The sequence below is a fragment of the Protopterus annectens genome, chromosome 10.part0, assembly GCF_019279795.1.
Source record: "Protopterus annectens isolate FY-2018-M chromosome 10.part0, PAN1.0, whole genome shotgun sequence".
NCBI classification, from domain to species: domain Eukaryota; kingdom Metazoa; phylum Chordata; order Ceratodontiformes; family Protopteridae; genus Protopterus; species Protopterus annectens.
In genome coordinates this window covers 911,139,136-911,164,202 of record NC_056744.1, presented here as the reverse complement: position 1 = coordinate 911,164,202, position 25,067 = coordinate 911,139,136, and positions in this window count along the sequence as shown.

Here is a 25,067-nt window from a genome sequence, read left to right as displayed (position 1 = left end):
ATTGGGGGGACAAATGGCCTAAGGTAGGGACATGTGTAAAACATTACTCTTATACAGTGGATATAAACAGTGTACACACCCCTGTTATGATGCCAGGTGTTTGTGATATATACAAACTGAGATGACAATATGTCAGTCCACACCTTTTCCAACCTTTAATTTGACCCATAAGATGAACAATTAACTTGCAAAAACAACCAATCTGTTGGGCACCAAATATGGAGTATACAAACCTTACAATAAGCTGGATGCATACGTGTATACACCCTTCAGATAATATTTTATTGTAGCAGCTTGTGATTTACTGACAACATTCAGTTTGCTTGGGTACACATCTGCCATCAAGTAATGGCACTCTAAGTAACACCAAACAACAGTCTGCTGTCCAAGTTGGATATTCATGACATTTGCTCAGCTGCCTGCAACAGCAGCAGCCATGGCTTGCAGACAGCTTACAAAGCAACAAAGGGGTCTCATACTTGAAAGGTATCATTCAGAAGTAGGGTACAAAAACATTACCACAACATTGAGTAAATAACCAAGAGCACTGCACCAAAAATAAAAATCTAACAGTTTTATTCCACCATGATAAGAGTTTAGTGCTTTCATCAAAAATACATAAAATTGACTTCTTCAGAACTGCATGACACGCATAATGCTGATTTAAATAGCCTGCCCTACTCAACAATAAGTCAAACAAGAAATATGTCATTTCCTGTTAAAAATGTAATTTCCTGCTAAAAAAGTATGTCATTTCCTGTTAGAAAAAGATAGCATTCCATGCTAAAAAAGTACCATCCCACTAAAATAATACAAATGAATTATTGATTATTGATGGGTAAGACTATCCGAGCTTTAAGACAATGGATCTATCAACACAGTTATGATATTAACAAACATGGGGAGACCAATGCCTTATTTAAGCATATTAAATTATATCCCACACACTGTTTCAGGTTTTTTGTATCAGAACAGGTCAACTTGGGTACAAGGGGTGGACCTGTCGATGATTTTCTTGAATTATTAGAGCTCAAGTGGAAAATAAGGTTAAATGCATGTGTGCCACCTGGGCTCAATGATAACATTTCTATTAGTTCTATGTTAAAACTAAAAGCTGTTTTTTATGTAATGTTTTTAACATAAGCTCTATTTTTGGGGGATCAATGGATCAATAATTCAGTTGTATTATTTTAGTGCAGTGGTACTTTTTTAGCATGGAATGATATCTTTTTCTAACAGGAAATGACATACTTTTCTTTAGCAGGAAATGACATCTTTCTTGTTTGACTAATTGTTGAGTAGGTCAGGCTATTTAAATCAACATTATGTGTGTCGTAGTTCTGAAGAAGTAAATTTTATGTACTTTTGACGAAAGTGCTAAACTCTTATCGTAGTGGAATAAAACTGTTGGATTTTTATTTTTGGTGCAGTGCTCTTGGTTATTTACTCCATTCAGCTTTTTCTGGGTTTGGATATTTTCATTTATCTTATTACCACAGCATTGCATACACCATGGAACACAGTGGAGACAGTCATCAAAAGGTGGATTATATATGGGACAACAGTGCTGTTGAAAAGAACCTGATGTCCCTCCAAAACTAATGAAAAGACATGCCCAAACCTGGTCAGGGAGGCTGCCAGGAGACATACAGCAACACTGAGGGTGTTGCAGGAATCTCTTCCAAATACTGGTGTTGTGTACTACATGTGAGAACAATCTCCCATATTCTGCATAAGTCTGGTTTATGGGGTAGAGTCAGAAGATGGAAGCATTTCCCCACACCAAAAAAAATCCAGGGGTGGATACAGCTTGCAATACAGCACATAATGTCTCCCAAAGGCATGTGAGAAAATGTGTTATGGTGTAATGAGACTATGGATCGACCTCACAGCCACAATACCAAAAGGTACGTGTGGTACACAAGCAACACCTCTCTTCACCTGAAGACCATCATCCCCATGGTGAATCATGTTGGTGGCACTCGCCTGCTGTGGGGATGCTGTTGTAAAGCCAGAACTGGGCCTGTAGTCATGGTGGTGGGAATTCTGAACAGTTTGAAATAACACTCATATCTGGCCCACGTCCATCAGGTGTCTGGAAGAACACTGAGGATGGGGAGGGGTGTCAGCATTAAATATGACAAAGACCTGAAGCATACATCCAAAGCTACCTAAGAATGGATTCACCTGAACACACTACACTCACGGTTATTGATTGGCCCAGTCAGAGCCTAGAACTAAACCCAATAGCAAAACCCCAGTGGGACCTGACGAGAGCTGTGCACATGAGCTGCCCTTGCAATCTGACAGAGATGGAGGACCTTTGCATGGAAGAGTGGCCAAATAATGCCAAGTCAAGATGTGCCATGCTGATAGACACCTTCCAAAGAAGAGTGAATGCTGTAAGTCACTTACAAGGTGCTTCAACAAAGTATTATTTTAAGGGCTGCACACTTATGCAACCACCATATTGTACATATTTCATGCATTAGATTTTACGCGTAACACACTTGTTTGTTTAACGATTGAATTGCAAAGGATATATATGTCACATGAAAGGTGGGTAATATATTTAATGCATTATTGTGGTCTCATCTTATATATTACAATAACATGGCATGTTAACAGGGTTGTGTACACTTATCATATCCACTGTAAGCTAAGAAGGTTGGTGGTGTAACAGGAATTGTGTTACCACACATTTACTGCTTGTTTGGAGGTCTGAAACTCAAATGTATGTCTTAATCAGTGATGTCACTCCTCAGGTCATCCCAGTTATGTATTAGACAAATGCAGGAGTTATGAGAAACAGAGCAAACTTATGAGCCAGATAGCTACATATCCTGTGAGGATGTGTACAGTTGTGAGGTATGGCCTGTAGTAGTTGGTACTGTGCTATTCAGGTGAACAGCAATGATGTGTACATGGGTGCAGTCTGTGCTGGGGAAAGGCCATCATCTGCTAACACTACTCACATATCCCAGAGCTCTATATTGTTAGTTACATCTAGTAAAACTGTCTGCAATGTATGGTGTTGAGGGCTGTGTGTCATGCATGTCACCATTTGCATAATGTCCGGTCTGTGTAATAGATTTGTGCCACCTCACCTGTAAGTGTGTGTGTGTGTGTGTGTGTGTGTGTGTGTGTGTGTGTGTGTGTGTGTGTGTGTGTGTGTGTGTGTGTGTGTGTGTGTGTGTGTGTGTGCATGTGTGTGCACATGTGTGCATGTGTGTGTGTGTGTGTGTGTAAATATGTGTGTGTGTGTGTGTGTGTGTGTGTGTGTGTGTGTGTGTGTGTGTGTGTGTGTGTGTGTGTGTGTGTGTGTGTGTGTGTTTGTAAGTGCATGTGTGTGCATGTGCGAGGGTGTGCTTGTGTGCATGTGTGTGTGTGCATGTGTGTACCAGCCAACCTCAAAGTGCAGGTATTAATGTACATATGTTGTCTTCCCCTCACAGGTAGCAATGGGGTCGGGGTCCCTCCCACTTGGAAACTGATGTCATTTTCTCTACAGACTCTGACAATGATGATAGGAACAGTGAGGTATAGGTGGTGTTGCCAGGGGCTGAATTTGTGCCATTGGTTGGCATCCCACTCTTGTTCACGCCATCCCCGCACACAGTGACAATGCTCACACATATCCCGTCACCAGTGGCCATAGATGATGGACAGTTGACAGGTGGTGGCAAGTAACAGGCTTCTGTGATGACAACAGCAGGTATGAGTGTAGACACTGGCCATAGCCAGAGTGCAGGTGAGGTCTCACACATGCAGATGGACAGGGGTGCTTACAGGAGGGCTGCTGCTCATCAAGCCACTGTTGCAAGTGCCACAGCAGGTGTCACCAGACACATGTTTTGGGCTGTCATGGATGCACAGGCACGTAGTGAATGCCACACCAGACAAATATTCAGGGTGGTGGATGCAACTCTTCCTGATTTATGTGGCGACATGGGGTCTATATTACATCATCGAACACTTAAAAAAGCAAACTATGATTAATCAACCCCATTTAAGCAAAAGCTTACAATGTTGAAACCTCAGAACAGTGATTGTTTTCCAAGGGAAAAAAATGCTGTTCCAAAAAAAAAACCTTTAAAACATTACATAAACTGGGAGGCTTCACCCTGCACACCCCCTGACATGGGGGGCTGTGCCCCCCACACCCCCCTACTTAAATATATCAACTCTGAGATCACACTACAGTGCCAAAAATGGCAAAATAATGGAAGCAGCCAAGCAAATTCTTTCCCAGGGAAAGAATTTGCTTAAAAGCCACTTCGTTATTTTGCCTTTTCATTCTTTTATGCTCGATCAAGACTCATTAGACAGAATGCATCTTCGATCACGTAATAGGAACCCGGCGACATACATGACCTTGTTGAGGCCACACGTCAAAATACTGAGGTCATGAATAGATGGCAGGGTAACACCTTGGCAATCCTTGACTGTGGCATGTCTGTGCTAGACTGTGTGGTGGGAGATGGGCATCAGCCACGTGGACCTAGTTCAGCACCAACAATAGCTGAGAGTTTACGGGGCCATGCACCTTCACAGTCTCGTAGCGGCAGTGATACCAGCACTACCAAAGGGGGGTTGCTGTCCACATCACACCAGAGTAGACCATAGGGACATGGTCCTGGCCGGTCCCATCAGGGGCATGGGTCCAACAGAGAGCAGTCACCATCAGGAAGCAGTACTGCATCTGGCCTTGGGCCTGGTGGTGCCAGTGATACCCCTTGGCAGGACCATTTCTCATGTCCATGGCCTGAGACAGTGAACTGGACACCCTGCCATGTACGCTCCACAGCTGTCCAACATACCCCTGTGTAGGTCAGCCACTTGGTGTGACTGTGTGTATACATAAACACACACATCTGTATCACAGGAAGGTCACCTCCAGACACACAAAGCACCTCTGCACAGCCCATCTATTGGATACCCCTCCAAACATACACACATGATATCAACTGTATGGCCCAGCCTAGGCCTCTGGCAAACCCAAGCCACACCCTGTGCATATAATGATACCTGTGCCACATCTCTGTCATCCATAACATTGATGCAGGGGCATACTAATATGAGTTTGATACACAGGGTGAATATAGTACAGTGTAGCTATGTAATACAATGTAGGGTGCTGTCTGCTTGCATTTGTTATGGGTATACATACAGGTGTATGTACCTTATTAGCCAGGATGCATTATTGCTGGTAATACCACTGACTGAATGTAGTCTGACATGCTGTATTCTGTTTTCCAGGTGTCTGTGTGTCTGCAGGCTGTGGCCCTGCTGTCATTCCCAAGAGGGAGTATGGCAGAGTGGGAATACACTAACCATTTCATAGGTAAGGTACAGCTTTATATGTACATGTACCAGGTGTTTATGCATAAAACAGTGTGTGAGGGACACTGTTGTCAGACAGTGTGACCTTGCATAAATACCCCTTGTCACAGACAGGTAGACTTTAGGCATGTCTCTTCAGTGTTGTGTAGTACTACAGGCTCATACATACACAACAAGTTACTGCAGTACTGTCAGCAGGTCCCTCACAAGCGTAGTCATTACATTAACTGCAAGAGATCCGCCTGTCAACACCTGCTGGCCCTGCCATTTCTTTCCCATACACTAAACCCTGATACAGTTGATGAAGGCATGCATGATACTGTGTATGACAGGTTTGTGCTATGTATTCCTGAGTTCACCGGGTGGAAAAGGGAGACAAAATGGTGTATCCTTTGCATACACACAGTAAGGACTGACACAGGGGATGTGCATACAGTAACATAAACACAGTTGGCAATAGACAGATTAGTAAACCTACATACCTGGCAATAGAAAGATTAGTAAACCTACATTTCCACTTTGATGTACTGTAGTACTACATACATGTGACATGCCCCACATAGATTGTATCCATGAGAAATAACACACTACCTCTTACAACACATAATGTTTTGAATGCCTTCACGAATGGTGAGATAATCCACTAGAAATAGCACGTGGAGTCATGTATTGCTCCTACAAGCCTGGACAAGTGATAGTGTTGCATACTTTGTATCAGCATGATGTTTCAGTCAGGTATGATATGTGATGCTGGCACGTGTGTCACTACACTCACTGTGGCTGATTTGGCAATAATATCACATACATGGGCATTGTTAAGGGCCACAGACCACATATAAGTTGAAAACATCTGGATATTCCATAGGCATCTGTACAGAGGACTAGTATAGCCTGCACAATGGTTTAACAAGCTGCATGTGAGGCAGATGCCATTACCATGCTATATAAAGTAATGCCATTGGGAGGTGGTAAACAGGTGTGGATGGTGCACACATCAAAATGGTATCAGCCAAAGAGGATATGATTTTCACCCAACCACACATACATACACACACAGTTACCAGTATTGAGATTAGAACCCCTACCTATCTAGTTATTACTAATATAGTGTTCATGCCGTTATCAGACATGCCACAAAGCTTACATGATTTCACCTCATCCCAAGGTACTTCTAAGGTGAATGACATCAGCAGACATAGTAAAGTAGGGTGATGGGAAGTTTACAAGGTGGTACACAACTCAAAACCGTATAACCCACACAGTATATGATTCATGTACACAGACAACCATCTCCTCTAAACTCCCAAAACTCAGACTTGTGAGAGATACCGCTATATCACTGAATTGGAAGATATGCACTTCCCAGCAAAAACTGGACTAGCTAGTCAAAAGGAAAAGGGTCAACACCTGCACCACACCACATGGAACACATACCCCTCCAGAACACCAACTATCACAGCTCTGACATACAAACAAAAAAACACATACCCACCTTCACAGAGGCACTCAATAGACATTGACCCAAACAGCAGAGACCACCACGACAGTCACCCACTCAACCACCACAACATAGCACAAACCACAGGACACATATCTCAGCTACACTGTGTGCCTTTCAACCGAAGTCCCAAAAACTAACCACCTTGCACAATACAGTAATCATAGGTGACTCAATAGTGAGCCACACAGATGTCCCACTCACTAGGTTGAACATGGAGAAGGTAACAGTTAGCTGCCTATCAGGTGCCAGAATCTAACATATAACACACCCAGTCAGGTCACTCCACAACAACTACAAGTATCACTCTGCCATTGCCCGTGTGTGTGTGAATGACTTGAGATGCACCTCCCTGGACTACATGAAAAGAGACATGGTAGAGCTCTCAGATTATGAGGACCAGACAGGTATGACAGTAGCCCTGAGCAGTATACTACTGTCACCCAGAATGATACCACAGTACAAACAACAAATGATTGACTTCAACAATTGACTTAAGTGTCTGGTGTTATTCTCAGGGGATCCAGTATCTGTCTACTTGAGATGACATGATTGACAGACTGCGATGGCTTGTCAAAGATGGCCTGCATCTGCCACCTCTGGGTTTCCAGGTACTGGCTAAGTGTCTTACCACCCCTATAGTGCCTTTTTAGGTGTTGTTCCAAATCAAATTACTACCATAACAGTTATACATAAATGCAGTCTAAGGGTCATGCTTCTCAACACTAGACATCTACATCTCGAGATGCAGTCACTCAAAGCACTCCTCAAAATGGAGAACATTGACATTTGTGGTGTAACGGAGACCTAGTTTACAGCAGCAGACAGCACCACTGCAATACCAGGCTATAACTCATTCCATACCTGTCAGCCCCAAAACATGGACCACAGTTTCAAAGGTGGTGGTGTCTCCATATTCATAAAGGATATGCACACTTCCAGACTAGTATCACAGTGTAATACATCTGAGATACTTCACGTACAACTGACATTGGGTAATAGTGCAATCCAGGTCATATCCTGCTATAGGTCCCCATCCATGTCCCTAGACTCTCAATGCACATTCTTCAACACCCTGGAAGCTAGCAAGGTCCAACCCAACACTTTCATACTTGGAGACTCCAACTACCCCTCCATCAACTGGGAATGATACTCAAGCACCAGTACACTGGCCCAACGCTTCCTGGAATTCATCAGTTCCAATGCCCTGGACCACATCATTCTGACCCCCAGCAGAGGAAGCAACATCCTTGACCTGTGTTAATTACTAACATATGGGACCATTGCTTGACAACAGTAGTCAATCCCTACCTGGTCAGATCCAACCATAAAGTAATCCCCGCGGAAATCCAAATTTCACCTACATCTCCTGCAAAGGTAACCACCTTGAAAAACATCTCCAAGGCTGATGTTGGACTCCTAAAAACAGAGGTAGCTAACTTCACAGCACCCATGCCAATGGAAAATACCTGCATGACTGCCGAATCATACATAAATGCACTGTACAAACATGTACATCGATACATGGCACTAGCCATACAAAACAGAACCATGACACTCTCCTCCAAACACTGGAGGCCAATCTGGTGGTCCCCTGCCATTAATAACCTGTACAACAGAAGGAAGAAACTGTTGCAGAAAAAGGTGGAGTCCCAAGAGTGGTAAAACTCCCTTATTAGCCCCAACAACAATTTGAGATCCCTCATGAAATCATCTAAGGCCAGCTATGACAGCAGAATTGCAGCTGACACTGACAACAATCACAAAGCCTTTGATAGTTATATCACAAACCTCCACGGGAATACCCAGAAGTGCTCTGAGTTATTGCACAATGCTACTTCCTATAGTGAGCCAACAGATATTGCCAACATTATTGCCACCACATTCAATGCCAACTTTAGCCCTCTCTCCTCCCAGGGGAATAATCAGAATGCCAGAAGAATGGCAGGCTCCCAGGAATACTGCCACCCAGGTTAAACCTGCATTGTCCACGGGCAAGGATACAGCTTCCATGGGACCCAAAAATTATCTCTGGCTGTGTTCTACACGAACTACAAAAATACCTGGCATCACATCTGTGTGCCCTGTTCAGTCACAGCCTCGCCTCAGGCTTTGTCCCTCCCAAATGGCACACTGCTACAGTCATCCCTCGCCATAAAGGGGTAGGGACTACAGACCCTGGGAATTAGCCCCTTAGCATGAGAAGTCTGATATGTACAGCTCTGGAGCACATCATCAGAGACCTGATCAGCAAACATATAGGTAATCTCCTAACTCTGGACCCCACACAGTCTGGCTTTGTGAAAGGGAGAGCATGCCTTCTCAACCTGGTTGACTTCTTTGAGTCAGTCACTAGGGCTGTGTATGACAGTAAGGCATTACATACAGCCTACATCAATCTGGGCAAGGCTCTTGATACAATTCCTCAGTCAGGAATTATTGATGAACCCACCAAACTAGCATCAACCCCTATATCACTAGGGAGGTTGCAAATTGGCTCACAGATAGAACACACAATGTGAAAGTAGCGAGCACCAAGTCAGACTTCCAAACAGTAACAAGTGGAGTCCCACAGGAATCACTCCTGGATACTCTCCTGTTCAGCATCTACTTCTTAGGTGTCCAGGCCAACACAAAGGAACTCTGGCTGACCAAGTTCACAAATGACTGCAAGGTGGGAGCCTTCATTAACTCCATAAGGGATGCAGGCATCCTACAGAAATGCCTCACTGAGATCACTGACTGGTGTGGAAACCATGGCCTGAAGCTTAACACCACAACATGCATCATCAGCCCCTTTGGTAAAAACTCTGTTCCCACTAAGTACTACATCGATTGGAGCCCACTGTGCACTGTAGGCATTATAAGAGATCTGGGGACACAGGGTGACAGCAACCTCTCCTTTAACCACCACATTGCCACTGTGGTCAGAAAATCCTTCAATGTGGCACATCTCATTACCAAGGGTTTTGCATCCAGGAAGAAAGTGGTCATCATCTCTGTGCACTTTTCTCTCATTAGACCAATCATCAAGTATAATGGCCCATTTGGCATGTACCTCACTAGAAACCTGAAACAGCTGAAGAGGCCTCAGAAGTACCTCAAAAAGGGGATCCTAGGCATTAAACACATGTCAAACACAGACAGACTCAAAAGACTCCAGCTATTCTCTGTCTCATATCGCCTACTTAGAGGCAATTTCTACTTGACTTGCAAAGCCAAGTCTGACCCAGCACTTTTAGAAATGCTACATCTAAAGACATCCCAATCCCTCTGCACCACACACTGCAGGGACCTCGACCTCAACACCACAATCAACACAACATGCTGGAGAGCAGGTTTCTCACCCAGAGACTGCACATGCCCTGGAATAGATTTCCCATACATGTCAAGCAACGCACCTAGATGACCCTGTTCCATAGAAATTTTGATGAGTGGATGGGTAATAGAAAGTTCAGCCCAGGGATCACTCCAATGGCTTTACCTGATGGGGTCACTGGGAACTAACATCAGGTGGCACACTAGCAGGGCACTTCTATGGGCTATGCTTGTAAAGGCTCCAGGGCCATTAGCCTAGTACACACCTATGAACCTATAAGGGGAATGACATCAGCATGGCTGATAAATTAGGCCAGTGGGTAGGAAACTTATCAAAACATCTTCTCACAAACACACACACACACACACACACACACACACACACACACACACACACACACACACACACACACACACACTACCCAGATCTGAGAATAGAACCCCTGGTTATCTAGGTATTTGTACTACAGTGTTACACAGTTATCACACGTGCTACAGAGCTTACTGGGGTGACAACTGGCCAAAGGTGCTGATAAGTGGAATGACATCAGCAGAACTGATAAAGTAGGGCAGTGAGTGGTAAACTTGTCAAAATACTTCTTCTTACAAACATACACACACAATCAGTTGCCAGATATGAGATTAGAACCTTTGTCTAGCTAGTGATTTGGACTATAGTGTTACACAGTTATCACATGTGCTACACATCTTACTGGGCTGGCAACTGGCCAAAGATGCAGATAAGGGGAATTACATCAGCAGGAGTGATAAAGTAGGGCAGTGGGTGGGAGACTTATCAAAATACTTCTTCTTACAAACATACACACACAATCATTTGCAGATCTGGGATTAGACCCCCTGTCTAGCTAGTGATTTTTACTATAGTGTTACATAATTATCACATGTGCTACAGAGGTTATTGGGCTGATAACTGGCCAAAGGTGCCAATAAAGGGAATGACATCAGCAGGGCTGATAAAGTGGGGCACTGGGAAGTGTTGTGGTTGGGAATGGCCTAAAACTGTTTCACCTACAAACAAACACACACTACCTCACTCTCCCATACACAACTATCACACTCTCTCTCATACACACACACACACACACACACACACACACACACACACACACACACACACACGCGCCAGTATTGAGAATAGAACACCTACCTATCTAGTTTATTTGTACTTTAGTGTTACACAGTTATTGCACATGCTACAGAGCTTATAGGGGTGATTAGTGTCCAATGGTACTTCTAAGGTGAATGAAAGTGGCATATCTTGTGAAGTAGGGCAATGTGAAGTGTACTGAGTGGGAAGAGTCTCCTAATACTTAGACCTATGGACACACACACACACACACACACACACACACACACACACACACACACACACACACACACACACACACAAACACAGGTGAAGTGATATTAGAATCCCAACCTCAGTACTGTTACACAATGGGGCTCACCTTTTATGCTGGCATGTGCAACTGTTTACAACTGATATGCCACTGTCCACATCAGGACATCACTGTATGCCATTCAGGGTATCCGTGTGTGTGACTCACTCTGTCTGTGTCCCCCCTATGTGTGTGTGTGTCTCTCTCTCTGTATCATTGTCTGTCTCTCAGTTCCCCACATCTATTTGTGTGTATGCTTGACATATGTTATCTGTTGCCCATATATATGTTTGTGTGTTCATCTCACACAACAGATGCAGATATATCACGTATGGGCCACCTACAGCTAGCTGAGGGTAGTCCATTCTGATGTGTGTGTGTGGGGACAGTGGGAGTATACATAGTTGTCTGCATGCACGGACATATCTGTACAATACATTCATATATTCCAATGTGGGTTCCAACATGTCCTGTGATTCTCTAAGTGTAACAGCATACCCAGTGTGACCTTCTATAGTTAGAGTGGGACTCCATTCCAGAGATAGGTGTACTCCAGTCAGGGCTTTGTGTGCTATAGCCATACCTCTCAGGAGTACACATGACTTTCCTCAGGGTACTGGTTTGTTTAGTAGACATTTTTTTGAATATCTGTAGTCTGAAAATGCAATGTATTGTGTCATTACCTATTGCCAGACATCCTCAGATCATCACAGTGCTTTGCCAGAGGAATACTAGTTTTGTGATATATAGACCAATATTATGAGGGCAGCTATGTAAAGTCTTGCCCAACAAGGCCATTTGTGAAGTGTGGCTACAGCCAGTTTAGTAATTACATGCGGCTGGTTAAACAGTCCAGCAATCTGGTGATATACTGGCTGGGGATCTCCTGCGTGTCTGGTATTTTTCTAACCTGAGATGTCATATCCTTGTGTGGGCATATCTCTCACCCATGCATTTGTTGGCAGGTTGTCCAGGTGTTTGGCTAGAGGTTTCATCCTTTCTATGTAAATTTCTGATTTTGTGGCAAGTTAGTTACATGTAATTGAAGTGTGATGTTACAAAATAATACAGACATTACTGTTTCAGAATACATAACCTTCAGACAATTCCCGCTACTGCAAACCTTTCACCCTACCAACTTTCTCAGTATGTAAGAGTGATATTTACAACACATGCCTATCATTGTGCCTTTGTTCCATTTTTATTTCTGCCCTTGTCCAGACATCTTGCTATCAGAGGTTGGGAGTTATGGGTGTGGGTGCAGAATGAATTCAACTGTGCAGGCATGTTCATTATATGTAAAAGCAAACATAAGAAAAAAGGATTATTGAGAATGACCACTGGCAACAGTACCACAAAGAGCTTATATTCACAAAAGCCTTCGCACCTCTGCTACACATCCTTCAAGATGTCACTAATATGTGTATTATATTCCACATAGCACTAACTCTTCCAGGTATGTCAGTGGCAGAGCAGTGGGTGTCACTGGCATGCATAACAGTTAGTACTGCAGTTATCTGCACATGGCCCTGTCAAAGGCAGCACTGTACCTAGCACACTACAAGACAACTGCCAAGAGAACGTGCTGGCCAGATCCAGACAGTATTAATCACACATACACATAGCTCATTGACCCCTGCATATTTTGGGCAGCCAACATGTTTTCATGTGTATTGGTATAGCCCTGCCAACATGTGCTATGCTGCTATTTCCCTGCAAACATACATGTTACTGCATTTGTGTGGGTATATGGGGGAGCACACCTGTCAACTGTACACATTTGCACAGACTGTGCTGATATTTGCTTTACATGTTTGTTCCATTTACCATACTATTGTGCTCTTTGTTGGGGACTAGAGGCATATCAGTAAAGAGCCCAGGTCAGATTGTACTGGCATACATTTGAGTTTCAGACTTCTCGCCCTTCATAGCCTTACTGCAACCGTGGGTACTGCTGTGCTATCACTGTGTGAGTCTGTATGGGGTTAATTTAGCATTGTCACCATTTGTGTGCCTTTATCAGACATTTCTCTGTGGTTTTCTACAGCTGACGTGCTGTGTGGGTGTGAGGGGTGGTTATGGAACCCCCACCCTGACATCCATGCCTTTGACCTATGACCCCCAGTTACTTGTCCCCACACATATACTGCAGTGGGAATGGCTACCTTGGCTACTACTACATAGTGTGTGGAGGCCAGTTTTGGCCAGACATTTCCTGGTGTCCCACATAGCTGTCATTTGTGTGCTGCTATCCTAGTAGGCCACCACATTCCCTTACATGCATGCAGCATTAACATAGACATGCTAGCAGAACATACTAATCCATTCATTTATTGTTAAGAAGACTGACTTACCTTGTGCTTGCCGCAGTTGTGAGGATGGTGCTTGAGGGCCGCCTATGTTGGATACACACAGTACACTGCCTATACATGGTAAGTTACAGGTAATATGATGTGTGTATCATCAATTTTACTGTGTGTGTGCGAGTCAGAGAGAGAGGTGTCAGTCCCTGTGGTCCCTACAGTGTCAGCGTGTGAGCTATGCATTGCCTCTTTGCCAAGGTCTGGGCATACCAGGCATGCGTCTGTCTGCCTACAAAAGCAGACTCAAGGGCCTCCTCCTGTGAGTCCCTCTGTGCCTGTTGGGACCTTGGCAATGGTGGTGGGCTATGTGGTCCTTCCCTGTGCTGTTCCTGCTGCAGCTGTTTCCGATGGATCATATTGCGTAGTATGGCACAAACTATGAACACGTGTGCACACGTGGCTGGAGAGTACTGCAAGGCTCTACCAGATATGTCAAGGCAGCGGAACCATGACTTGAGCATCCCAAACACATGCTCTATAATGATCCTGGTTTGTACATGTGTCTCATTATGGGGTTCTTGTGTGGGTATGTGTGCATTTCTGATGGGTGTCATCATCCTTGGCTCCAGTGCATAGCCAGCATCCCCCACCAGATGGCCATATGGGATGTCCCACTGGTAAATGCCTGGTACAGCTGTGATGAATGCCAGATGTGGGAGTTGTGATAGCTTCCAGGGCTACCAGCACATACATCCAGGATAATGCCCTGGGCATTGCACACAACCTGGCAGTTGATGGAGGGGGAATCCCTTGCAGTTTATGTAGACCCTACCCTATTCACCAGGTGGTACTTTGATGTAGATGTGAGTGCAGTCTATGGCACCCAGTACCTCTGGGTATTCTGCGACATGGTGGAAGAGACATATATTGCTGGTCCTCTCCTCACTGGTGTTGGGGAAGTAAATGTGCTCACCGGCATGTGGTAGCATGGCATCCAGGAACTGGTGGAGTACCCTGGATTCAGATGCCGGTGAGACCCCCATGATGTCTCCAGTAGGTCTTTGGAAAGTACCTGTAGCTAGAATTCTTAAGGCTACACATACCTTGGTATCCACTGGAATGGGTTCCCCTCTGTTGGTTCTAGGTCTGAGTTGAGGCCAGCACAGCTCAGTCATTGGCTGAAGTATGTCTCTGTCCACCCTGTAGTGCTCTACTATCCCCAGATCATGTAGCCCCTGGTAAGTTACCCTGGGTCTGAAAAGTCTTATCCTCCTCCTTGGTCTGTGGCAGTTGTCAGCATTATCCTCCTCTCCACCATCAGACTCTAGCACATACTGATGGATCATAGCAATGGCAGCCCCTAACATGTTTCCAGTTAAAATTCCCCATCATGTGTATACCAATGGTGCAGAGTTTGTGGGAAAAACAGACTGTAAGGTGTTTCAATACTTTATACTGTTGTGCTGCAGATGCTGCCTGTATGATTTTCGACTATGATGCATTCCACCTGCCAGATATGTTATTTGTACTTGATTGCTTTAATTCTGCTATTTTTCCTTTTTTTTCTTTTTCCCCTTGCCATTTCCTCCCATTTTAAGCCCCGAGGAGCGCCACTCAAACCCGGTGCCCAAATGTAAATAGTCCTGCTAGTTCCATTTTTTTTTGGTTGTTTGTTTTAGACTGGATGCACGCTACGCAAACCCACTTAGCTTATGTAAACAGTAAGAAATGGCCCTCCCCTGGGTATGAACATGCTCCTCAGTTCATGGAATAAGACAATACACCCTCAGACACACACCCTTGCTTAGCTGTACTTAGCTAAGCTTATATCTGTGCCTTAGGGCTCCAGTGTGCTTACAACATGCCTTACACACCCCCTTTTCATGTCTGTTGCTCCTCCTAGTTAGAACATCATGCTAGAGCACGTACACAGTTAGATGCAGTTTGGGACTTAGAAGATTTCTGCGATTCAGTAAATTTCCCATCATTTGCATATCCCACTGCCTTAGACCATAGTTACTGCACTTACACAGAGCACCTCTGCTACACATCCTTCAAGATGTCACTAATATGTGTATTATATTCCACATAGCACTAACTCTTCCAGGTATGTCAGTGGCAGAGCAGTGGGTGTCACTGGCATGCATAACAGTTAGTACTGCAGTTATCTGCACATGGCCCTGTCAAAGGAAAATAGGGAAAGTATAAGAGTGGAGTGCTGAGCAATTCTGTCTGAATAGAAGGCTTGAGGAAAACTTGTAATAGAAAGGACAAATATAGGAAAGACAAGAGCAAGGAGAAGTGGAGCAACATAGAAAGCTTATATCTGTGCCTTAGGGCTCCAGTGTGCTTACAACATGCCTTACACACCCCCTTTTCATGTCTGTTGCTCCTCCTAGTTACAACATCATGCTAGAGCACGTACACAGTTAGATGCAGTTTGGGACTTAGAAGATTTCTGCGATTCAGTAAATTTCCCATCATTTGCATATCCCACTGCCTTAGACCATAGTTACTGCACTTACACAGAGCCTTTCCCCTTGACAACCACTGTTTCCTGGTATTGTTTTCATTCTGCATGCCATAGACTATAATGGCAAATTGGAGATTTCCCTTAGAACTGAGTTTTCACCTTTTTCTTCTTATTTTCCACCCAATCCCATTTGAGCGCTGCTGCCTTATGCTTAAACGGCCAAGATCAGCCAAAAAAAAAATAAACAGTTTCCATGCCAATTGGCATGCCTAACCACTGTAATACATGCTTTTTTGAGAGCTGTCATGCCTCTGTTTTGTTTATATAGGAAAGACAAGAGCAAGGAGAAGTGGAGCAACATAAAAAGCTTATATCTGTGCCTTAGGGCTCCAGTGTGCTTACAACATGCCTTACACACCCCCTTTTCATGTCTGTTGCTCCTCCTAGTTACAACATCATGCTAGAGCACGTACACAGTTAGATGCAGTTTGGGACTTAGAAGATTTCTGCGATTCAGTAAATTTCCCATCATTTGCATATCCCACTGCCTTAGACCATAGTTACTGCACTTACACAGAGCCTTTCCCCTTGACAACCACTGTTTCCTGGTATTGTTTTCATTCTGCATGCCATAGACTATAATGGCAAATTGGAGATTTCCCTTAGAATTGAGTTTTCACCTTTTTCTTCTTATTTTCCACCCAATCCCATTTGAGCGCTGCTGCCTTATGCTTAAACGGCCAAGATCAGCCAAAAAAAAATAAACAGTTTCCATGCCAATTGGCATGCCTAACCACTGTAATACATGCTTTTTTGAGAGCTGTCATGCCTCTGTTTTGTTTTTTGCCAAAATGTATTTGGTTAGTAACCAAATACATTTCTGCAAATAACACTGTTCCTGGATGGATACCTGGCTGCTTGGCGAATCACTAATTCACCTTGTTTGCATGGTTTTCTCTAGCAAATGAGGTAATTAGCATTCTGCAGCCATATCCATGCAGGAACAGTGTAGGCACGCTCATGCATGTCAGATCAGCTGTTTGCTGGATTGCTCGGCGTCCATGTTCCGTGCAGGAACAGCTACACTGTTCCTGCATGGAAAAAATGGCTTCATGAATCCCAGAGATTGTTAGTGCTTCCTTTTTCACTGAATTAGTCTGATTTTTGGTTAATATAAAGCGATAATGCTTCCTCTGTCTTTCTGCATTTTTATTATTATAAAAGAATAAGTGTTCAAAGCTGTAGGCCTAAAAACATCCTTCCAACAAACTTTCTAAGTGTAAAATTTATCAGCTCTGCTGATATATTTGTGACTGCCAATTTTCACTTCAAAGAGTTAGTAAGCTAAATAGAGTCTGTAGCTGTTAAGAATGTGCTTCATTTTAACATTGAGAAAAACAATTTACAGATCAAATAGCATAAGTTTGCTTATTTATACAGGACATAAATGGCACAACTTAGTTGTTTGTTTATGTAACATTGCAGTAGGACTCACCCCTATTCTTCCTGTAAAGAGTTCTTCATTAGCTAGCTCTGAATACATTATTTTATGGTTTGTCTCTTTAAAGACCTTAGCAAGAAACTTTCTCAGTATCTAAAATTGTAGGTGGTTTTGAAAAATTCCTTTCTGGAGCATAAGATAGAAGGTGGGATTTTGTGATCTGTGGCAGGGAAAGTGGTAGTAATAAATTTAAAAGTGAGGTACAGAAGAATTTCTATGAAATAAAACATCTAAGTGAAATTAAATGAAGCAATAACTCTGAGGTAAGGTTAACTGCACTGTAAGGTATAAATTTACTTTAATATATCTTACACTTTCCCATATCAATGCCATTACTCTGTCATTAGGACTGCCTGACTGGTAGTAGACCAGTCCTTTGTGTCTTAAAGCAACTTAAAACAATATCTACACTATATATCCTCTAGGTAACCATATCATTTTCTTTGTAATTGTCAATCTATTCATAAGAAAACTTTACTTTCTAGTTGAATTAAAACTAAACCCAGAATCCAGCATCCATAGATACATCTATTTACACCAAAAGAAGTACAATACATCCCCCTACACACACGCACAAAATCAAACACAACTAAAGTAAAAAATGCAACTCTTTAAAAGCACACATCAGCAAAAAACATAAAGAAAATACATTGTTGCACAATGAGTCACATTTCTTCACAGTTTTAATACTGTATTGAGCTGTCTGTTTTGTCATGAGTCACTCATTGTATAGCACAAAAGCCATTCCATTCCTCAATGATCTTTCATGACTGTCTATGGCTGCTTCCACATTATACTACCCTCAAATAAACTACATATATTGCCACCTACTACTCTTAAAATATATCACAAACTTCAACCCAGAATTAAAAGAAATGTTGGAAGTTGTTTCTATTTCTCCATGATAGTAAACTATATTCATAATTAATAATGCTTCTACTCTCTTACTCCAAAGATTGCTACAAACATAATAATACATGCATTACATAATAAAATATCTTTTAAGCACCTCTGTTTCCTGGTTATGAAGGATCAAAACAAACACACAAGAAAACACATCAAATAATGGGCCTACTTTATTTCATTGAATCTCATTTCACCCCGACCACATCGCTGAAAACACAAATTACTGAAAACTTATTTCACTGAATCTAATTTCACTAGACTGAACTTAGTATATATGCCACTGTGTACAGTACTGTAAGGCAAGTAAAAGGTATATGTCCTTTTCAACACTGTAGTGCGATCTTGGAGTTAGTATATATAGTTGGGGGGGGCATAGTTTGAGTACCTATTGTCTTCTGGAGAGAGTTAGTCATTGGTGTTGCAACTATGCATGTCTATTGTTTAAAATGTATTGTTTTGAAGTTTTTGGTAAAATACAATATAAAACAAAAAAGGTGGGGGTCTACATGCATGAACAAAGATTTTAAATGAATATAACTTCAGTCAAAAACTTTATTCAAGATATTAAGATTCAATGAATTCCTGAAACCTACAACAGGGTAAACTTCCATAGCCATAAGAAACAGGAATATAACATTCAAGCAGAGTTTATGTTAGTGCAGCCTTTCTAATAAAATCACAGAATGCAAAGATTGGTTGTATGATTGTAAACTCACATTTTGACAGCACTGGACACATGTCTCAGCCAACACATATTGGACATTGAGTTGCTAGCACCTCACTACTTTATGTATAAGAAACATCATACACAAGGTGCTGTCATCCAACAGTACATAACATATTATTTTGGAATCAGTAGGATATGCCCTTTCATTTTATAACTCACTGCAGCTTAGATGTCTGTTTACCAAATTAAACAGTCATGGTGGTACCTCTGTTGATGAACTCTCCCTACTTTTTTTAAAAACTATATTTTTACCCATTGACTTATAATACCAGCTCTAATATCTGGAAAACAGCAAGATAATTGCTAGTCACTAAGGTGGAGGGCACAAAGTAATTGAGAAGTACAGACCAATCAACATTTACCAAAATAACAGAAAATGTTGTGCATACCTTTGTAATTGTTCATCGTGTCACAGTTTCCTACATGGCTCCATTCTAGATTAGAGATTCTGCACAACAGCAGAATTCATTGATTTAGCAAATGAATTTCACCTGGTTGCCCATTCACTACTTTAGGAAGGCTTCAACTGGAAAGAGTATGCCACAGTTCTCTGCGCTGGTTTAGAAGTCACTTAAGTCAGTCCACTCTAATAAATAGCTGTGGAACATGTGATCTTATACCTATAATTCAAAGGTAGGCCTTCTTAAAGACAGTGTCAATAGGTCACTTACCTCTTCCATGTTAATATTAAGAATGGTGAGGAGATTCTTAAAAATATCTGTGGCACAGATTGATAAATCTATGATCACAAGCAATATGATCTGAGATTGATTTGCAGTTCTGAAACAATAGAAACATGGTGGAAGAAGACAGGAAAGAGCAGCCAATGTCCAACTCCCAATCATGGGAGGAGGGAGACAGTGCACTCTGCTGTCAAGATACTTGAAAAAGAATGCACACGTGCAGAACTATGGGCTGGATATCTGAGTTGCTGTGCAAAGCCACTCTTGCACAGACCTTCATGGAGTGTCAACAGAAATGTGCACTTCCCCAGGGATAGCCATAGCAGGCCTTCTTGTCAGCTGTTGATAAAGGGGTTAGGCTAGAAAGTGGAAAAACAAAGGCATCATGGTTTCCTGACTGGTGGTTGAGCAATGAGTTGCTTTTGCCCCAGGGATGGAGAATGAATGGACAGTAATACTAGTTTGATGGTCAGGTATTACTGGAGACAATAAATGTATACAAAAATATGGTGAAAGCATTAATGATATTTTATTGATACAGAGTGGTAAAGATCCCACTATGCCCTGCAGTTCTGCCAGCTATATTAGCCTTGTGTGCACATAGAAAGTTTTCAAACCCTACACCTCTGGTATAAGGGCAAAAATCTGCTAAAAATTGAAGCCGAAAACCAAGGTTATGCTCTTTGTCAAATAGTTGCAGGCTGCAGAATGTGATTCAGACCAATTTACCTTCAAATACTCCATTGCTGTCATTGAGGCTGTACAACGCTGCAAATATCTAGGCATGCTACTAGGCAACAAACTATCCTTTCAAAACTATATGGATGTCATGGTAAAGCAAATAAATCAAGACACTTCATGATAGAATCTTGGCCAATATGAATTTAAGCTGGAGATCCACACTATCCAAAGTAAATAGTGCAGAAAAATAAAGAACAAAATATCACTAACATGGCAAAAATGACACACCAGCTTTGAAAGCTAAGAAAGGTAAAGGAAGCAGTAAACAAACAAAAAAAAAATAGAAGAAATCACAGGGGACCTAAGCAAAATGTTTGTAAGACTGGAGAAGGTAGGAAGGGATATAGAATACCAAAAAGTGACAATGCACACCAAATAAAAAATATAGAAGAAATGAAAGAAGCCTCAAAAACACTAAGGACAATGCTATAAAAGCACAGATTAACTGGTGAAATGCTTCAAGAAAATAAAATAAATACAGGAAAAAGTGGACAACCTGAAAAATATTCTGGATGACTGCAATATAGGTCAAGAGCAAGTAATAGAGAAGTAAAAGAGAAACCTGAGATAAGTATTGATTAAAAACTACCAGAGTTCTTTTACAGACAGATGTAAGAGAACTGCCACATTTTACCTAAGAATCTGGCTTCATAAATAACCAGAGTCCATCAAATAAGAAGGAAATCATGACCAGGAGGCCCATCAAGACAAATCTCCTGTAAGATCCTAAAGTAAATGAATGGCTGCTCAGTGGTGCAAAAAGGGTACAAAGATGAAAATTCTCAGTAAAAGAAAAATCCAGATCTTGCTAAGACTGTTCCTCCAAGCTCCTGAAACAAAGAAATTCTTATGAGAATGTCAGGGACAAACTGAGTAAAGAAGGCACATCCTTGTGAATCCAATATCCATTACTCTAGTTAAAATTGTTGTTTCCCAAGAGCATTTTAAAAACAGTCTAAGCCGGGATATGGAGAAATAGAAAAGATCAGGAAATTTGCCTAAGGATACTTGAAAGAACAGCGGGTGCATAGCTGGCATTAGAGGTCTGAAAAGTATCAAAGATGACCAAGGAATAAAATTATAATAAATAAGAGGGAGATAGAGCGCACCTACTGAGGGACAGTAAAATGAAAGCCTTTATTTTAGCAAGATGGCCGAACATCATAGTCAGACAGATGATCAGCTCAAAAGTATGATTTGAAACTAGACACCTGCAAGGTACTGGATGACAGGGAACTATGAAAACAATCCAAATGAACTGCAATAGGTTTGTGTGGAGTAATAAAAACTGGTAATGAAAGTCAGTGCAGAGGACTGAGGACTCCAGACATCGATGCATATGCAAAGGTGTGCAACGTATACCAAAGGCTCAAAGAGAGAGAGAGACAGACAGACAGGCAAACAGACAGACAAAAGGGAGGGGGGAAACAAAGTAAAGCAGGAAGGAGAAAACAAGGCTGTCTGAGAAACATAAATGTGAAGGAAAATAGGGAAAGTATAAGAGTGGAGTGCTGAGCAATTCTGTCTGAATCGAAGGCTTGAGGAAAACTTGTAATAGAAAGGAAAAATATAGGAAAGACAAAAGCAAGGAGAAGTGGAGCAACATAAAAAGTAAGTGAAAGAGAGACAGAGAGAGAGGGAGAGTAAGACAGAGAGGGAGAAAAATGATCAAAGTGGGCTAGACAAAAATAGAGCATGAAATAATGAAATAAGTATCAGGAGATATACTAATAAAAAAATTGCCCAATGATGCACGAGATGGAAAAACATAAGCAAAAATGGGGAGAAAATGTTAGGAAGCTCAAGAAAATATTATACAATGACACCCCATTAATATTCCTAAACGTGCACACTGATTGGTCAGCGTGCCCACTGTAAATCAGACTTATACTAATGGAAAAAGGTCTGGTCACCCGGACTTTTTCCATTAGTATGTCTTTTTTTGTGTGTGTGAATAGACAGCAACAGAGAACGAAAGAGCTCCGTTGCTGTTATCTCACTATGTTAAACTCATTTAACATAGCGAGACAGCTTAAAAAAAAGCAACGGCGAAAGGAAGATCTCCGTTGTTTTTTTTAAGATATCTCGCTATGTTAAACTCTTTTAACATAGCAAGACACCTTTTAAAAAGCAACGGAGAGCTTCCTTTCTCCGTTGCTTCCACACACAGCTCTAATGTACTGCGTAACCATACGCATGCATAGTACATCAGAACTGCCGCAGAATACTGGACAGCTGCAGAAGGGCAGCAAGGAGGCATTATACAATGCCATTATTTAAGAAAAATAAGTATTTTTTTCTTAAATGATGTCATTATATAATAGCAATAACCCACTTCTGGGGGTGGGTAATGCTGGATTTACCCACGGTTGTCTTTGTTTGGCCACTCGGGCTTCACCCTCGTGTCCAAACCACACCAACCGTGGGCAAATCCAGCATTACCTACACCCAGGCATGGGTTATTGCTTAAATAACTAACATCAAGACACAGGGTTGAATGGAAAAGAGAAAAGAATAGATAGGCACTGAAATTGGAAGGACAGAATGAAAAAGGAAGAAGTATTAATTTGCAAAGATCTGAGTAAAGAAACATAAGGCAAAGGCAATGAAAAGTGGGAAGGAAAAAGAAGAACAAGAATGGCTAGAGGATCATTGAGAATAAGAATGAAGAGTGGTGGGGAAAATCAGAGTTCTAAAAGGAATCTGGGCATGCCACTCAAAGGTCTTCATCACTCGTTTAAAGAAAAAGATTTGATTGGTGCTGGAGATGGGAAAAAGAAACAGTGGGTATAAAGTACATGATGTGAAAATGTGATTGTCCACATGGAATTTGGGAAGTGATGGTCAATGGGTTGAAATGCTATAGAGCAGACACTTGGAGTCTTGAACTGGGTTTAAATAAGAAAAACAAGCAACACATGCAAACAATGCAATGAGCATCAACTCTTACATACCAGCTAACTGGAAGGGAGAAGACAAGAAATAAATGACTCAGAAAGTTTACAATATCAAAGCAATTAAGATGGAGATAGGATACTCCAAGAATGGGAAGAATTAGCAAAGAGATATTTAATCCTACCAACCAAGAAGTACACCAGAAGAGTCTCTCCACTTTCTTGACCAAAGTTTAAAAACATCATTAGTGAAAGAGCCTTCTCTAATATGGGACTATCCATATGGCATATCCTTCCACCCAAATTAAAAACTAATGAAAATATTAGTCTTTTAAAGCTGCTCCAAGGAAACATTTACATAGCAAAGGTAAGTGTTGTTTTTGAGGAGCAGGTTAAACCTACTAATTTACTTGATGGCGCAGCATACTTACTCTTCATGTGCTTTTTAACACTAAACTCTGTCTCCTCCCCTAATTACTGTTATTGTCCTAGAACACCTACTACAGCTTTTGTTCAACTTACTCATGTGTGCTACCACTAACCACCCCCCACCCCTGCCACTAACCCTAACTCTAACCATGCGCATTTCCTTATGATAAATCTTTTCTTCATCAGTACCACTAAGCAACACGAACACATATATGCACATTACATACATACATAACACTAAACCTACCCCCTTACCTATTCCTTACAAAAGCCTATCCAGCAAACATTCACAAACACAATCCTACCCCCAATGCTGAAACTTTTGCTGCAGATGAAATTTTCACCATTGACTGACATATCCATTTAACCACTTAGCTTCTCCGAAAAAGACATCCCATCAACAATACCAATTTCGGCAAATCTAACAGTCAAAGTAATCAATGTCAGACTTAAAAACACAGCAATTAAATCAGTCAACCAATGCAGCATTTGAATAATAAAACCGAATAAGATATGTGCATGGAGGACCCACTTTGGTCAAAACTGCCTAAAACTGACAGTTGTGCAACCAAGTAAAATACCCAGGTAAGAGAAAAATACCGATTTCCAGGAATCATGACAGCCAGGGGTTAGTATGATTTATTAGCATGGGATGTGGGTGGGCATAGGGGGGGTTTGCCCCTGCAAAAACACTGTTGGATAAATTGCTTGCTCTGAAAAGTAACCTTGGAGCATGTGCAGAAGGGTGACAATGTTGTGCAATTCAGTGTTTCAGCATTTACTCTGTTGATGTTAAGTATGTTGACATAACTTTGAATCAGCCTTACCCACTACATCTATATATATATATA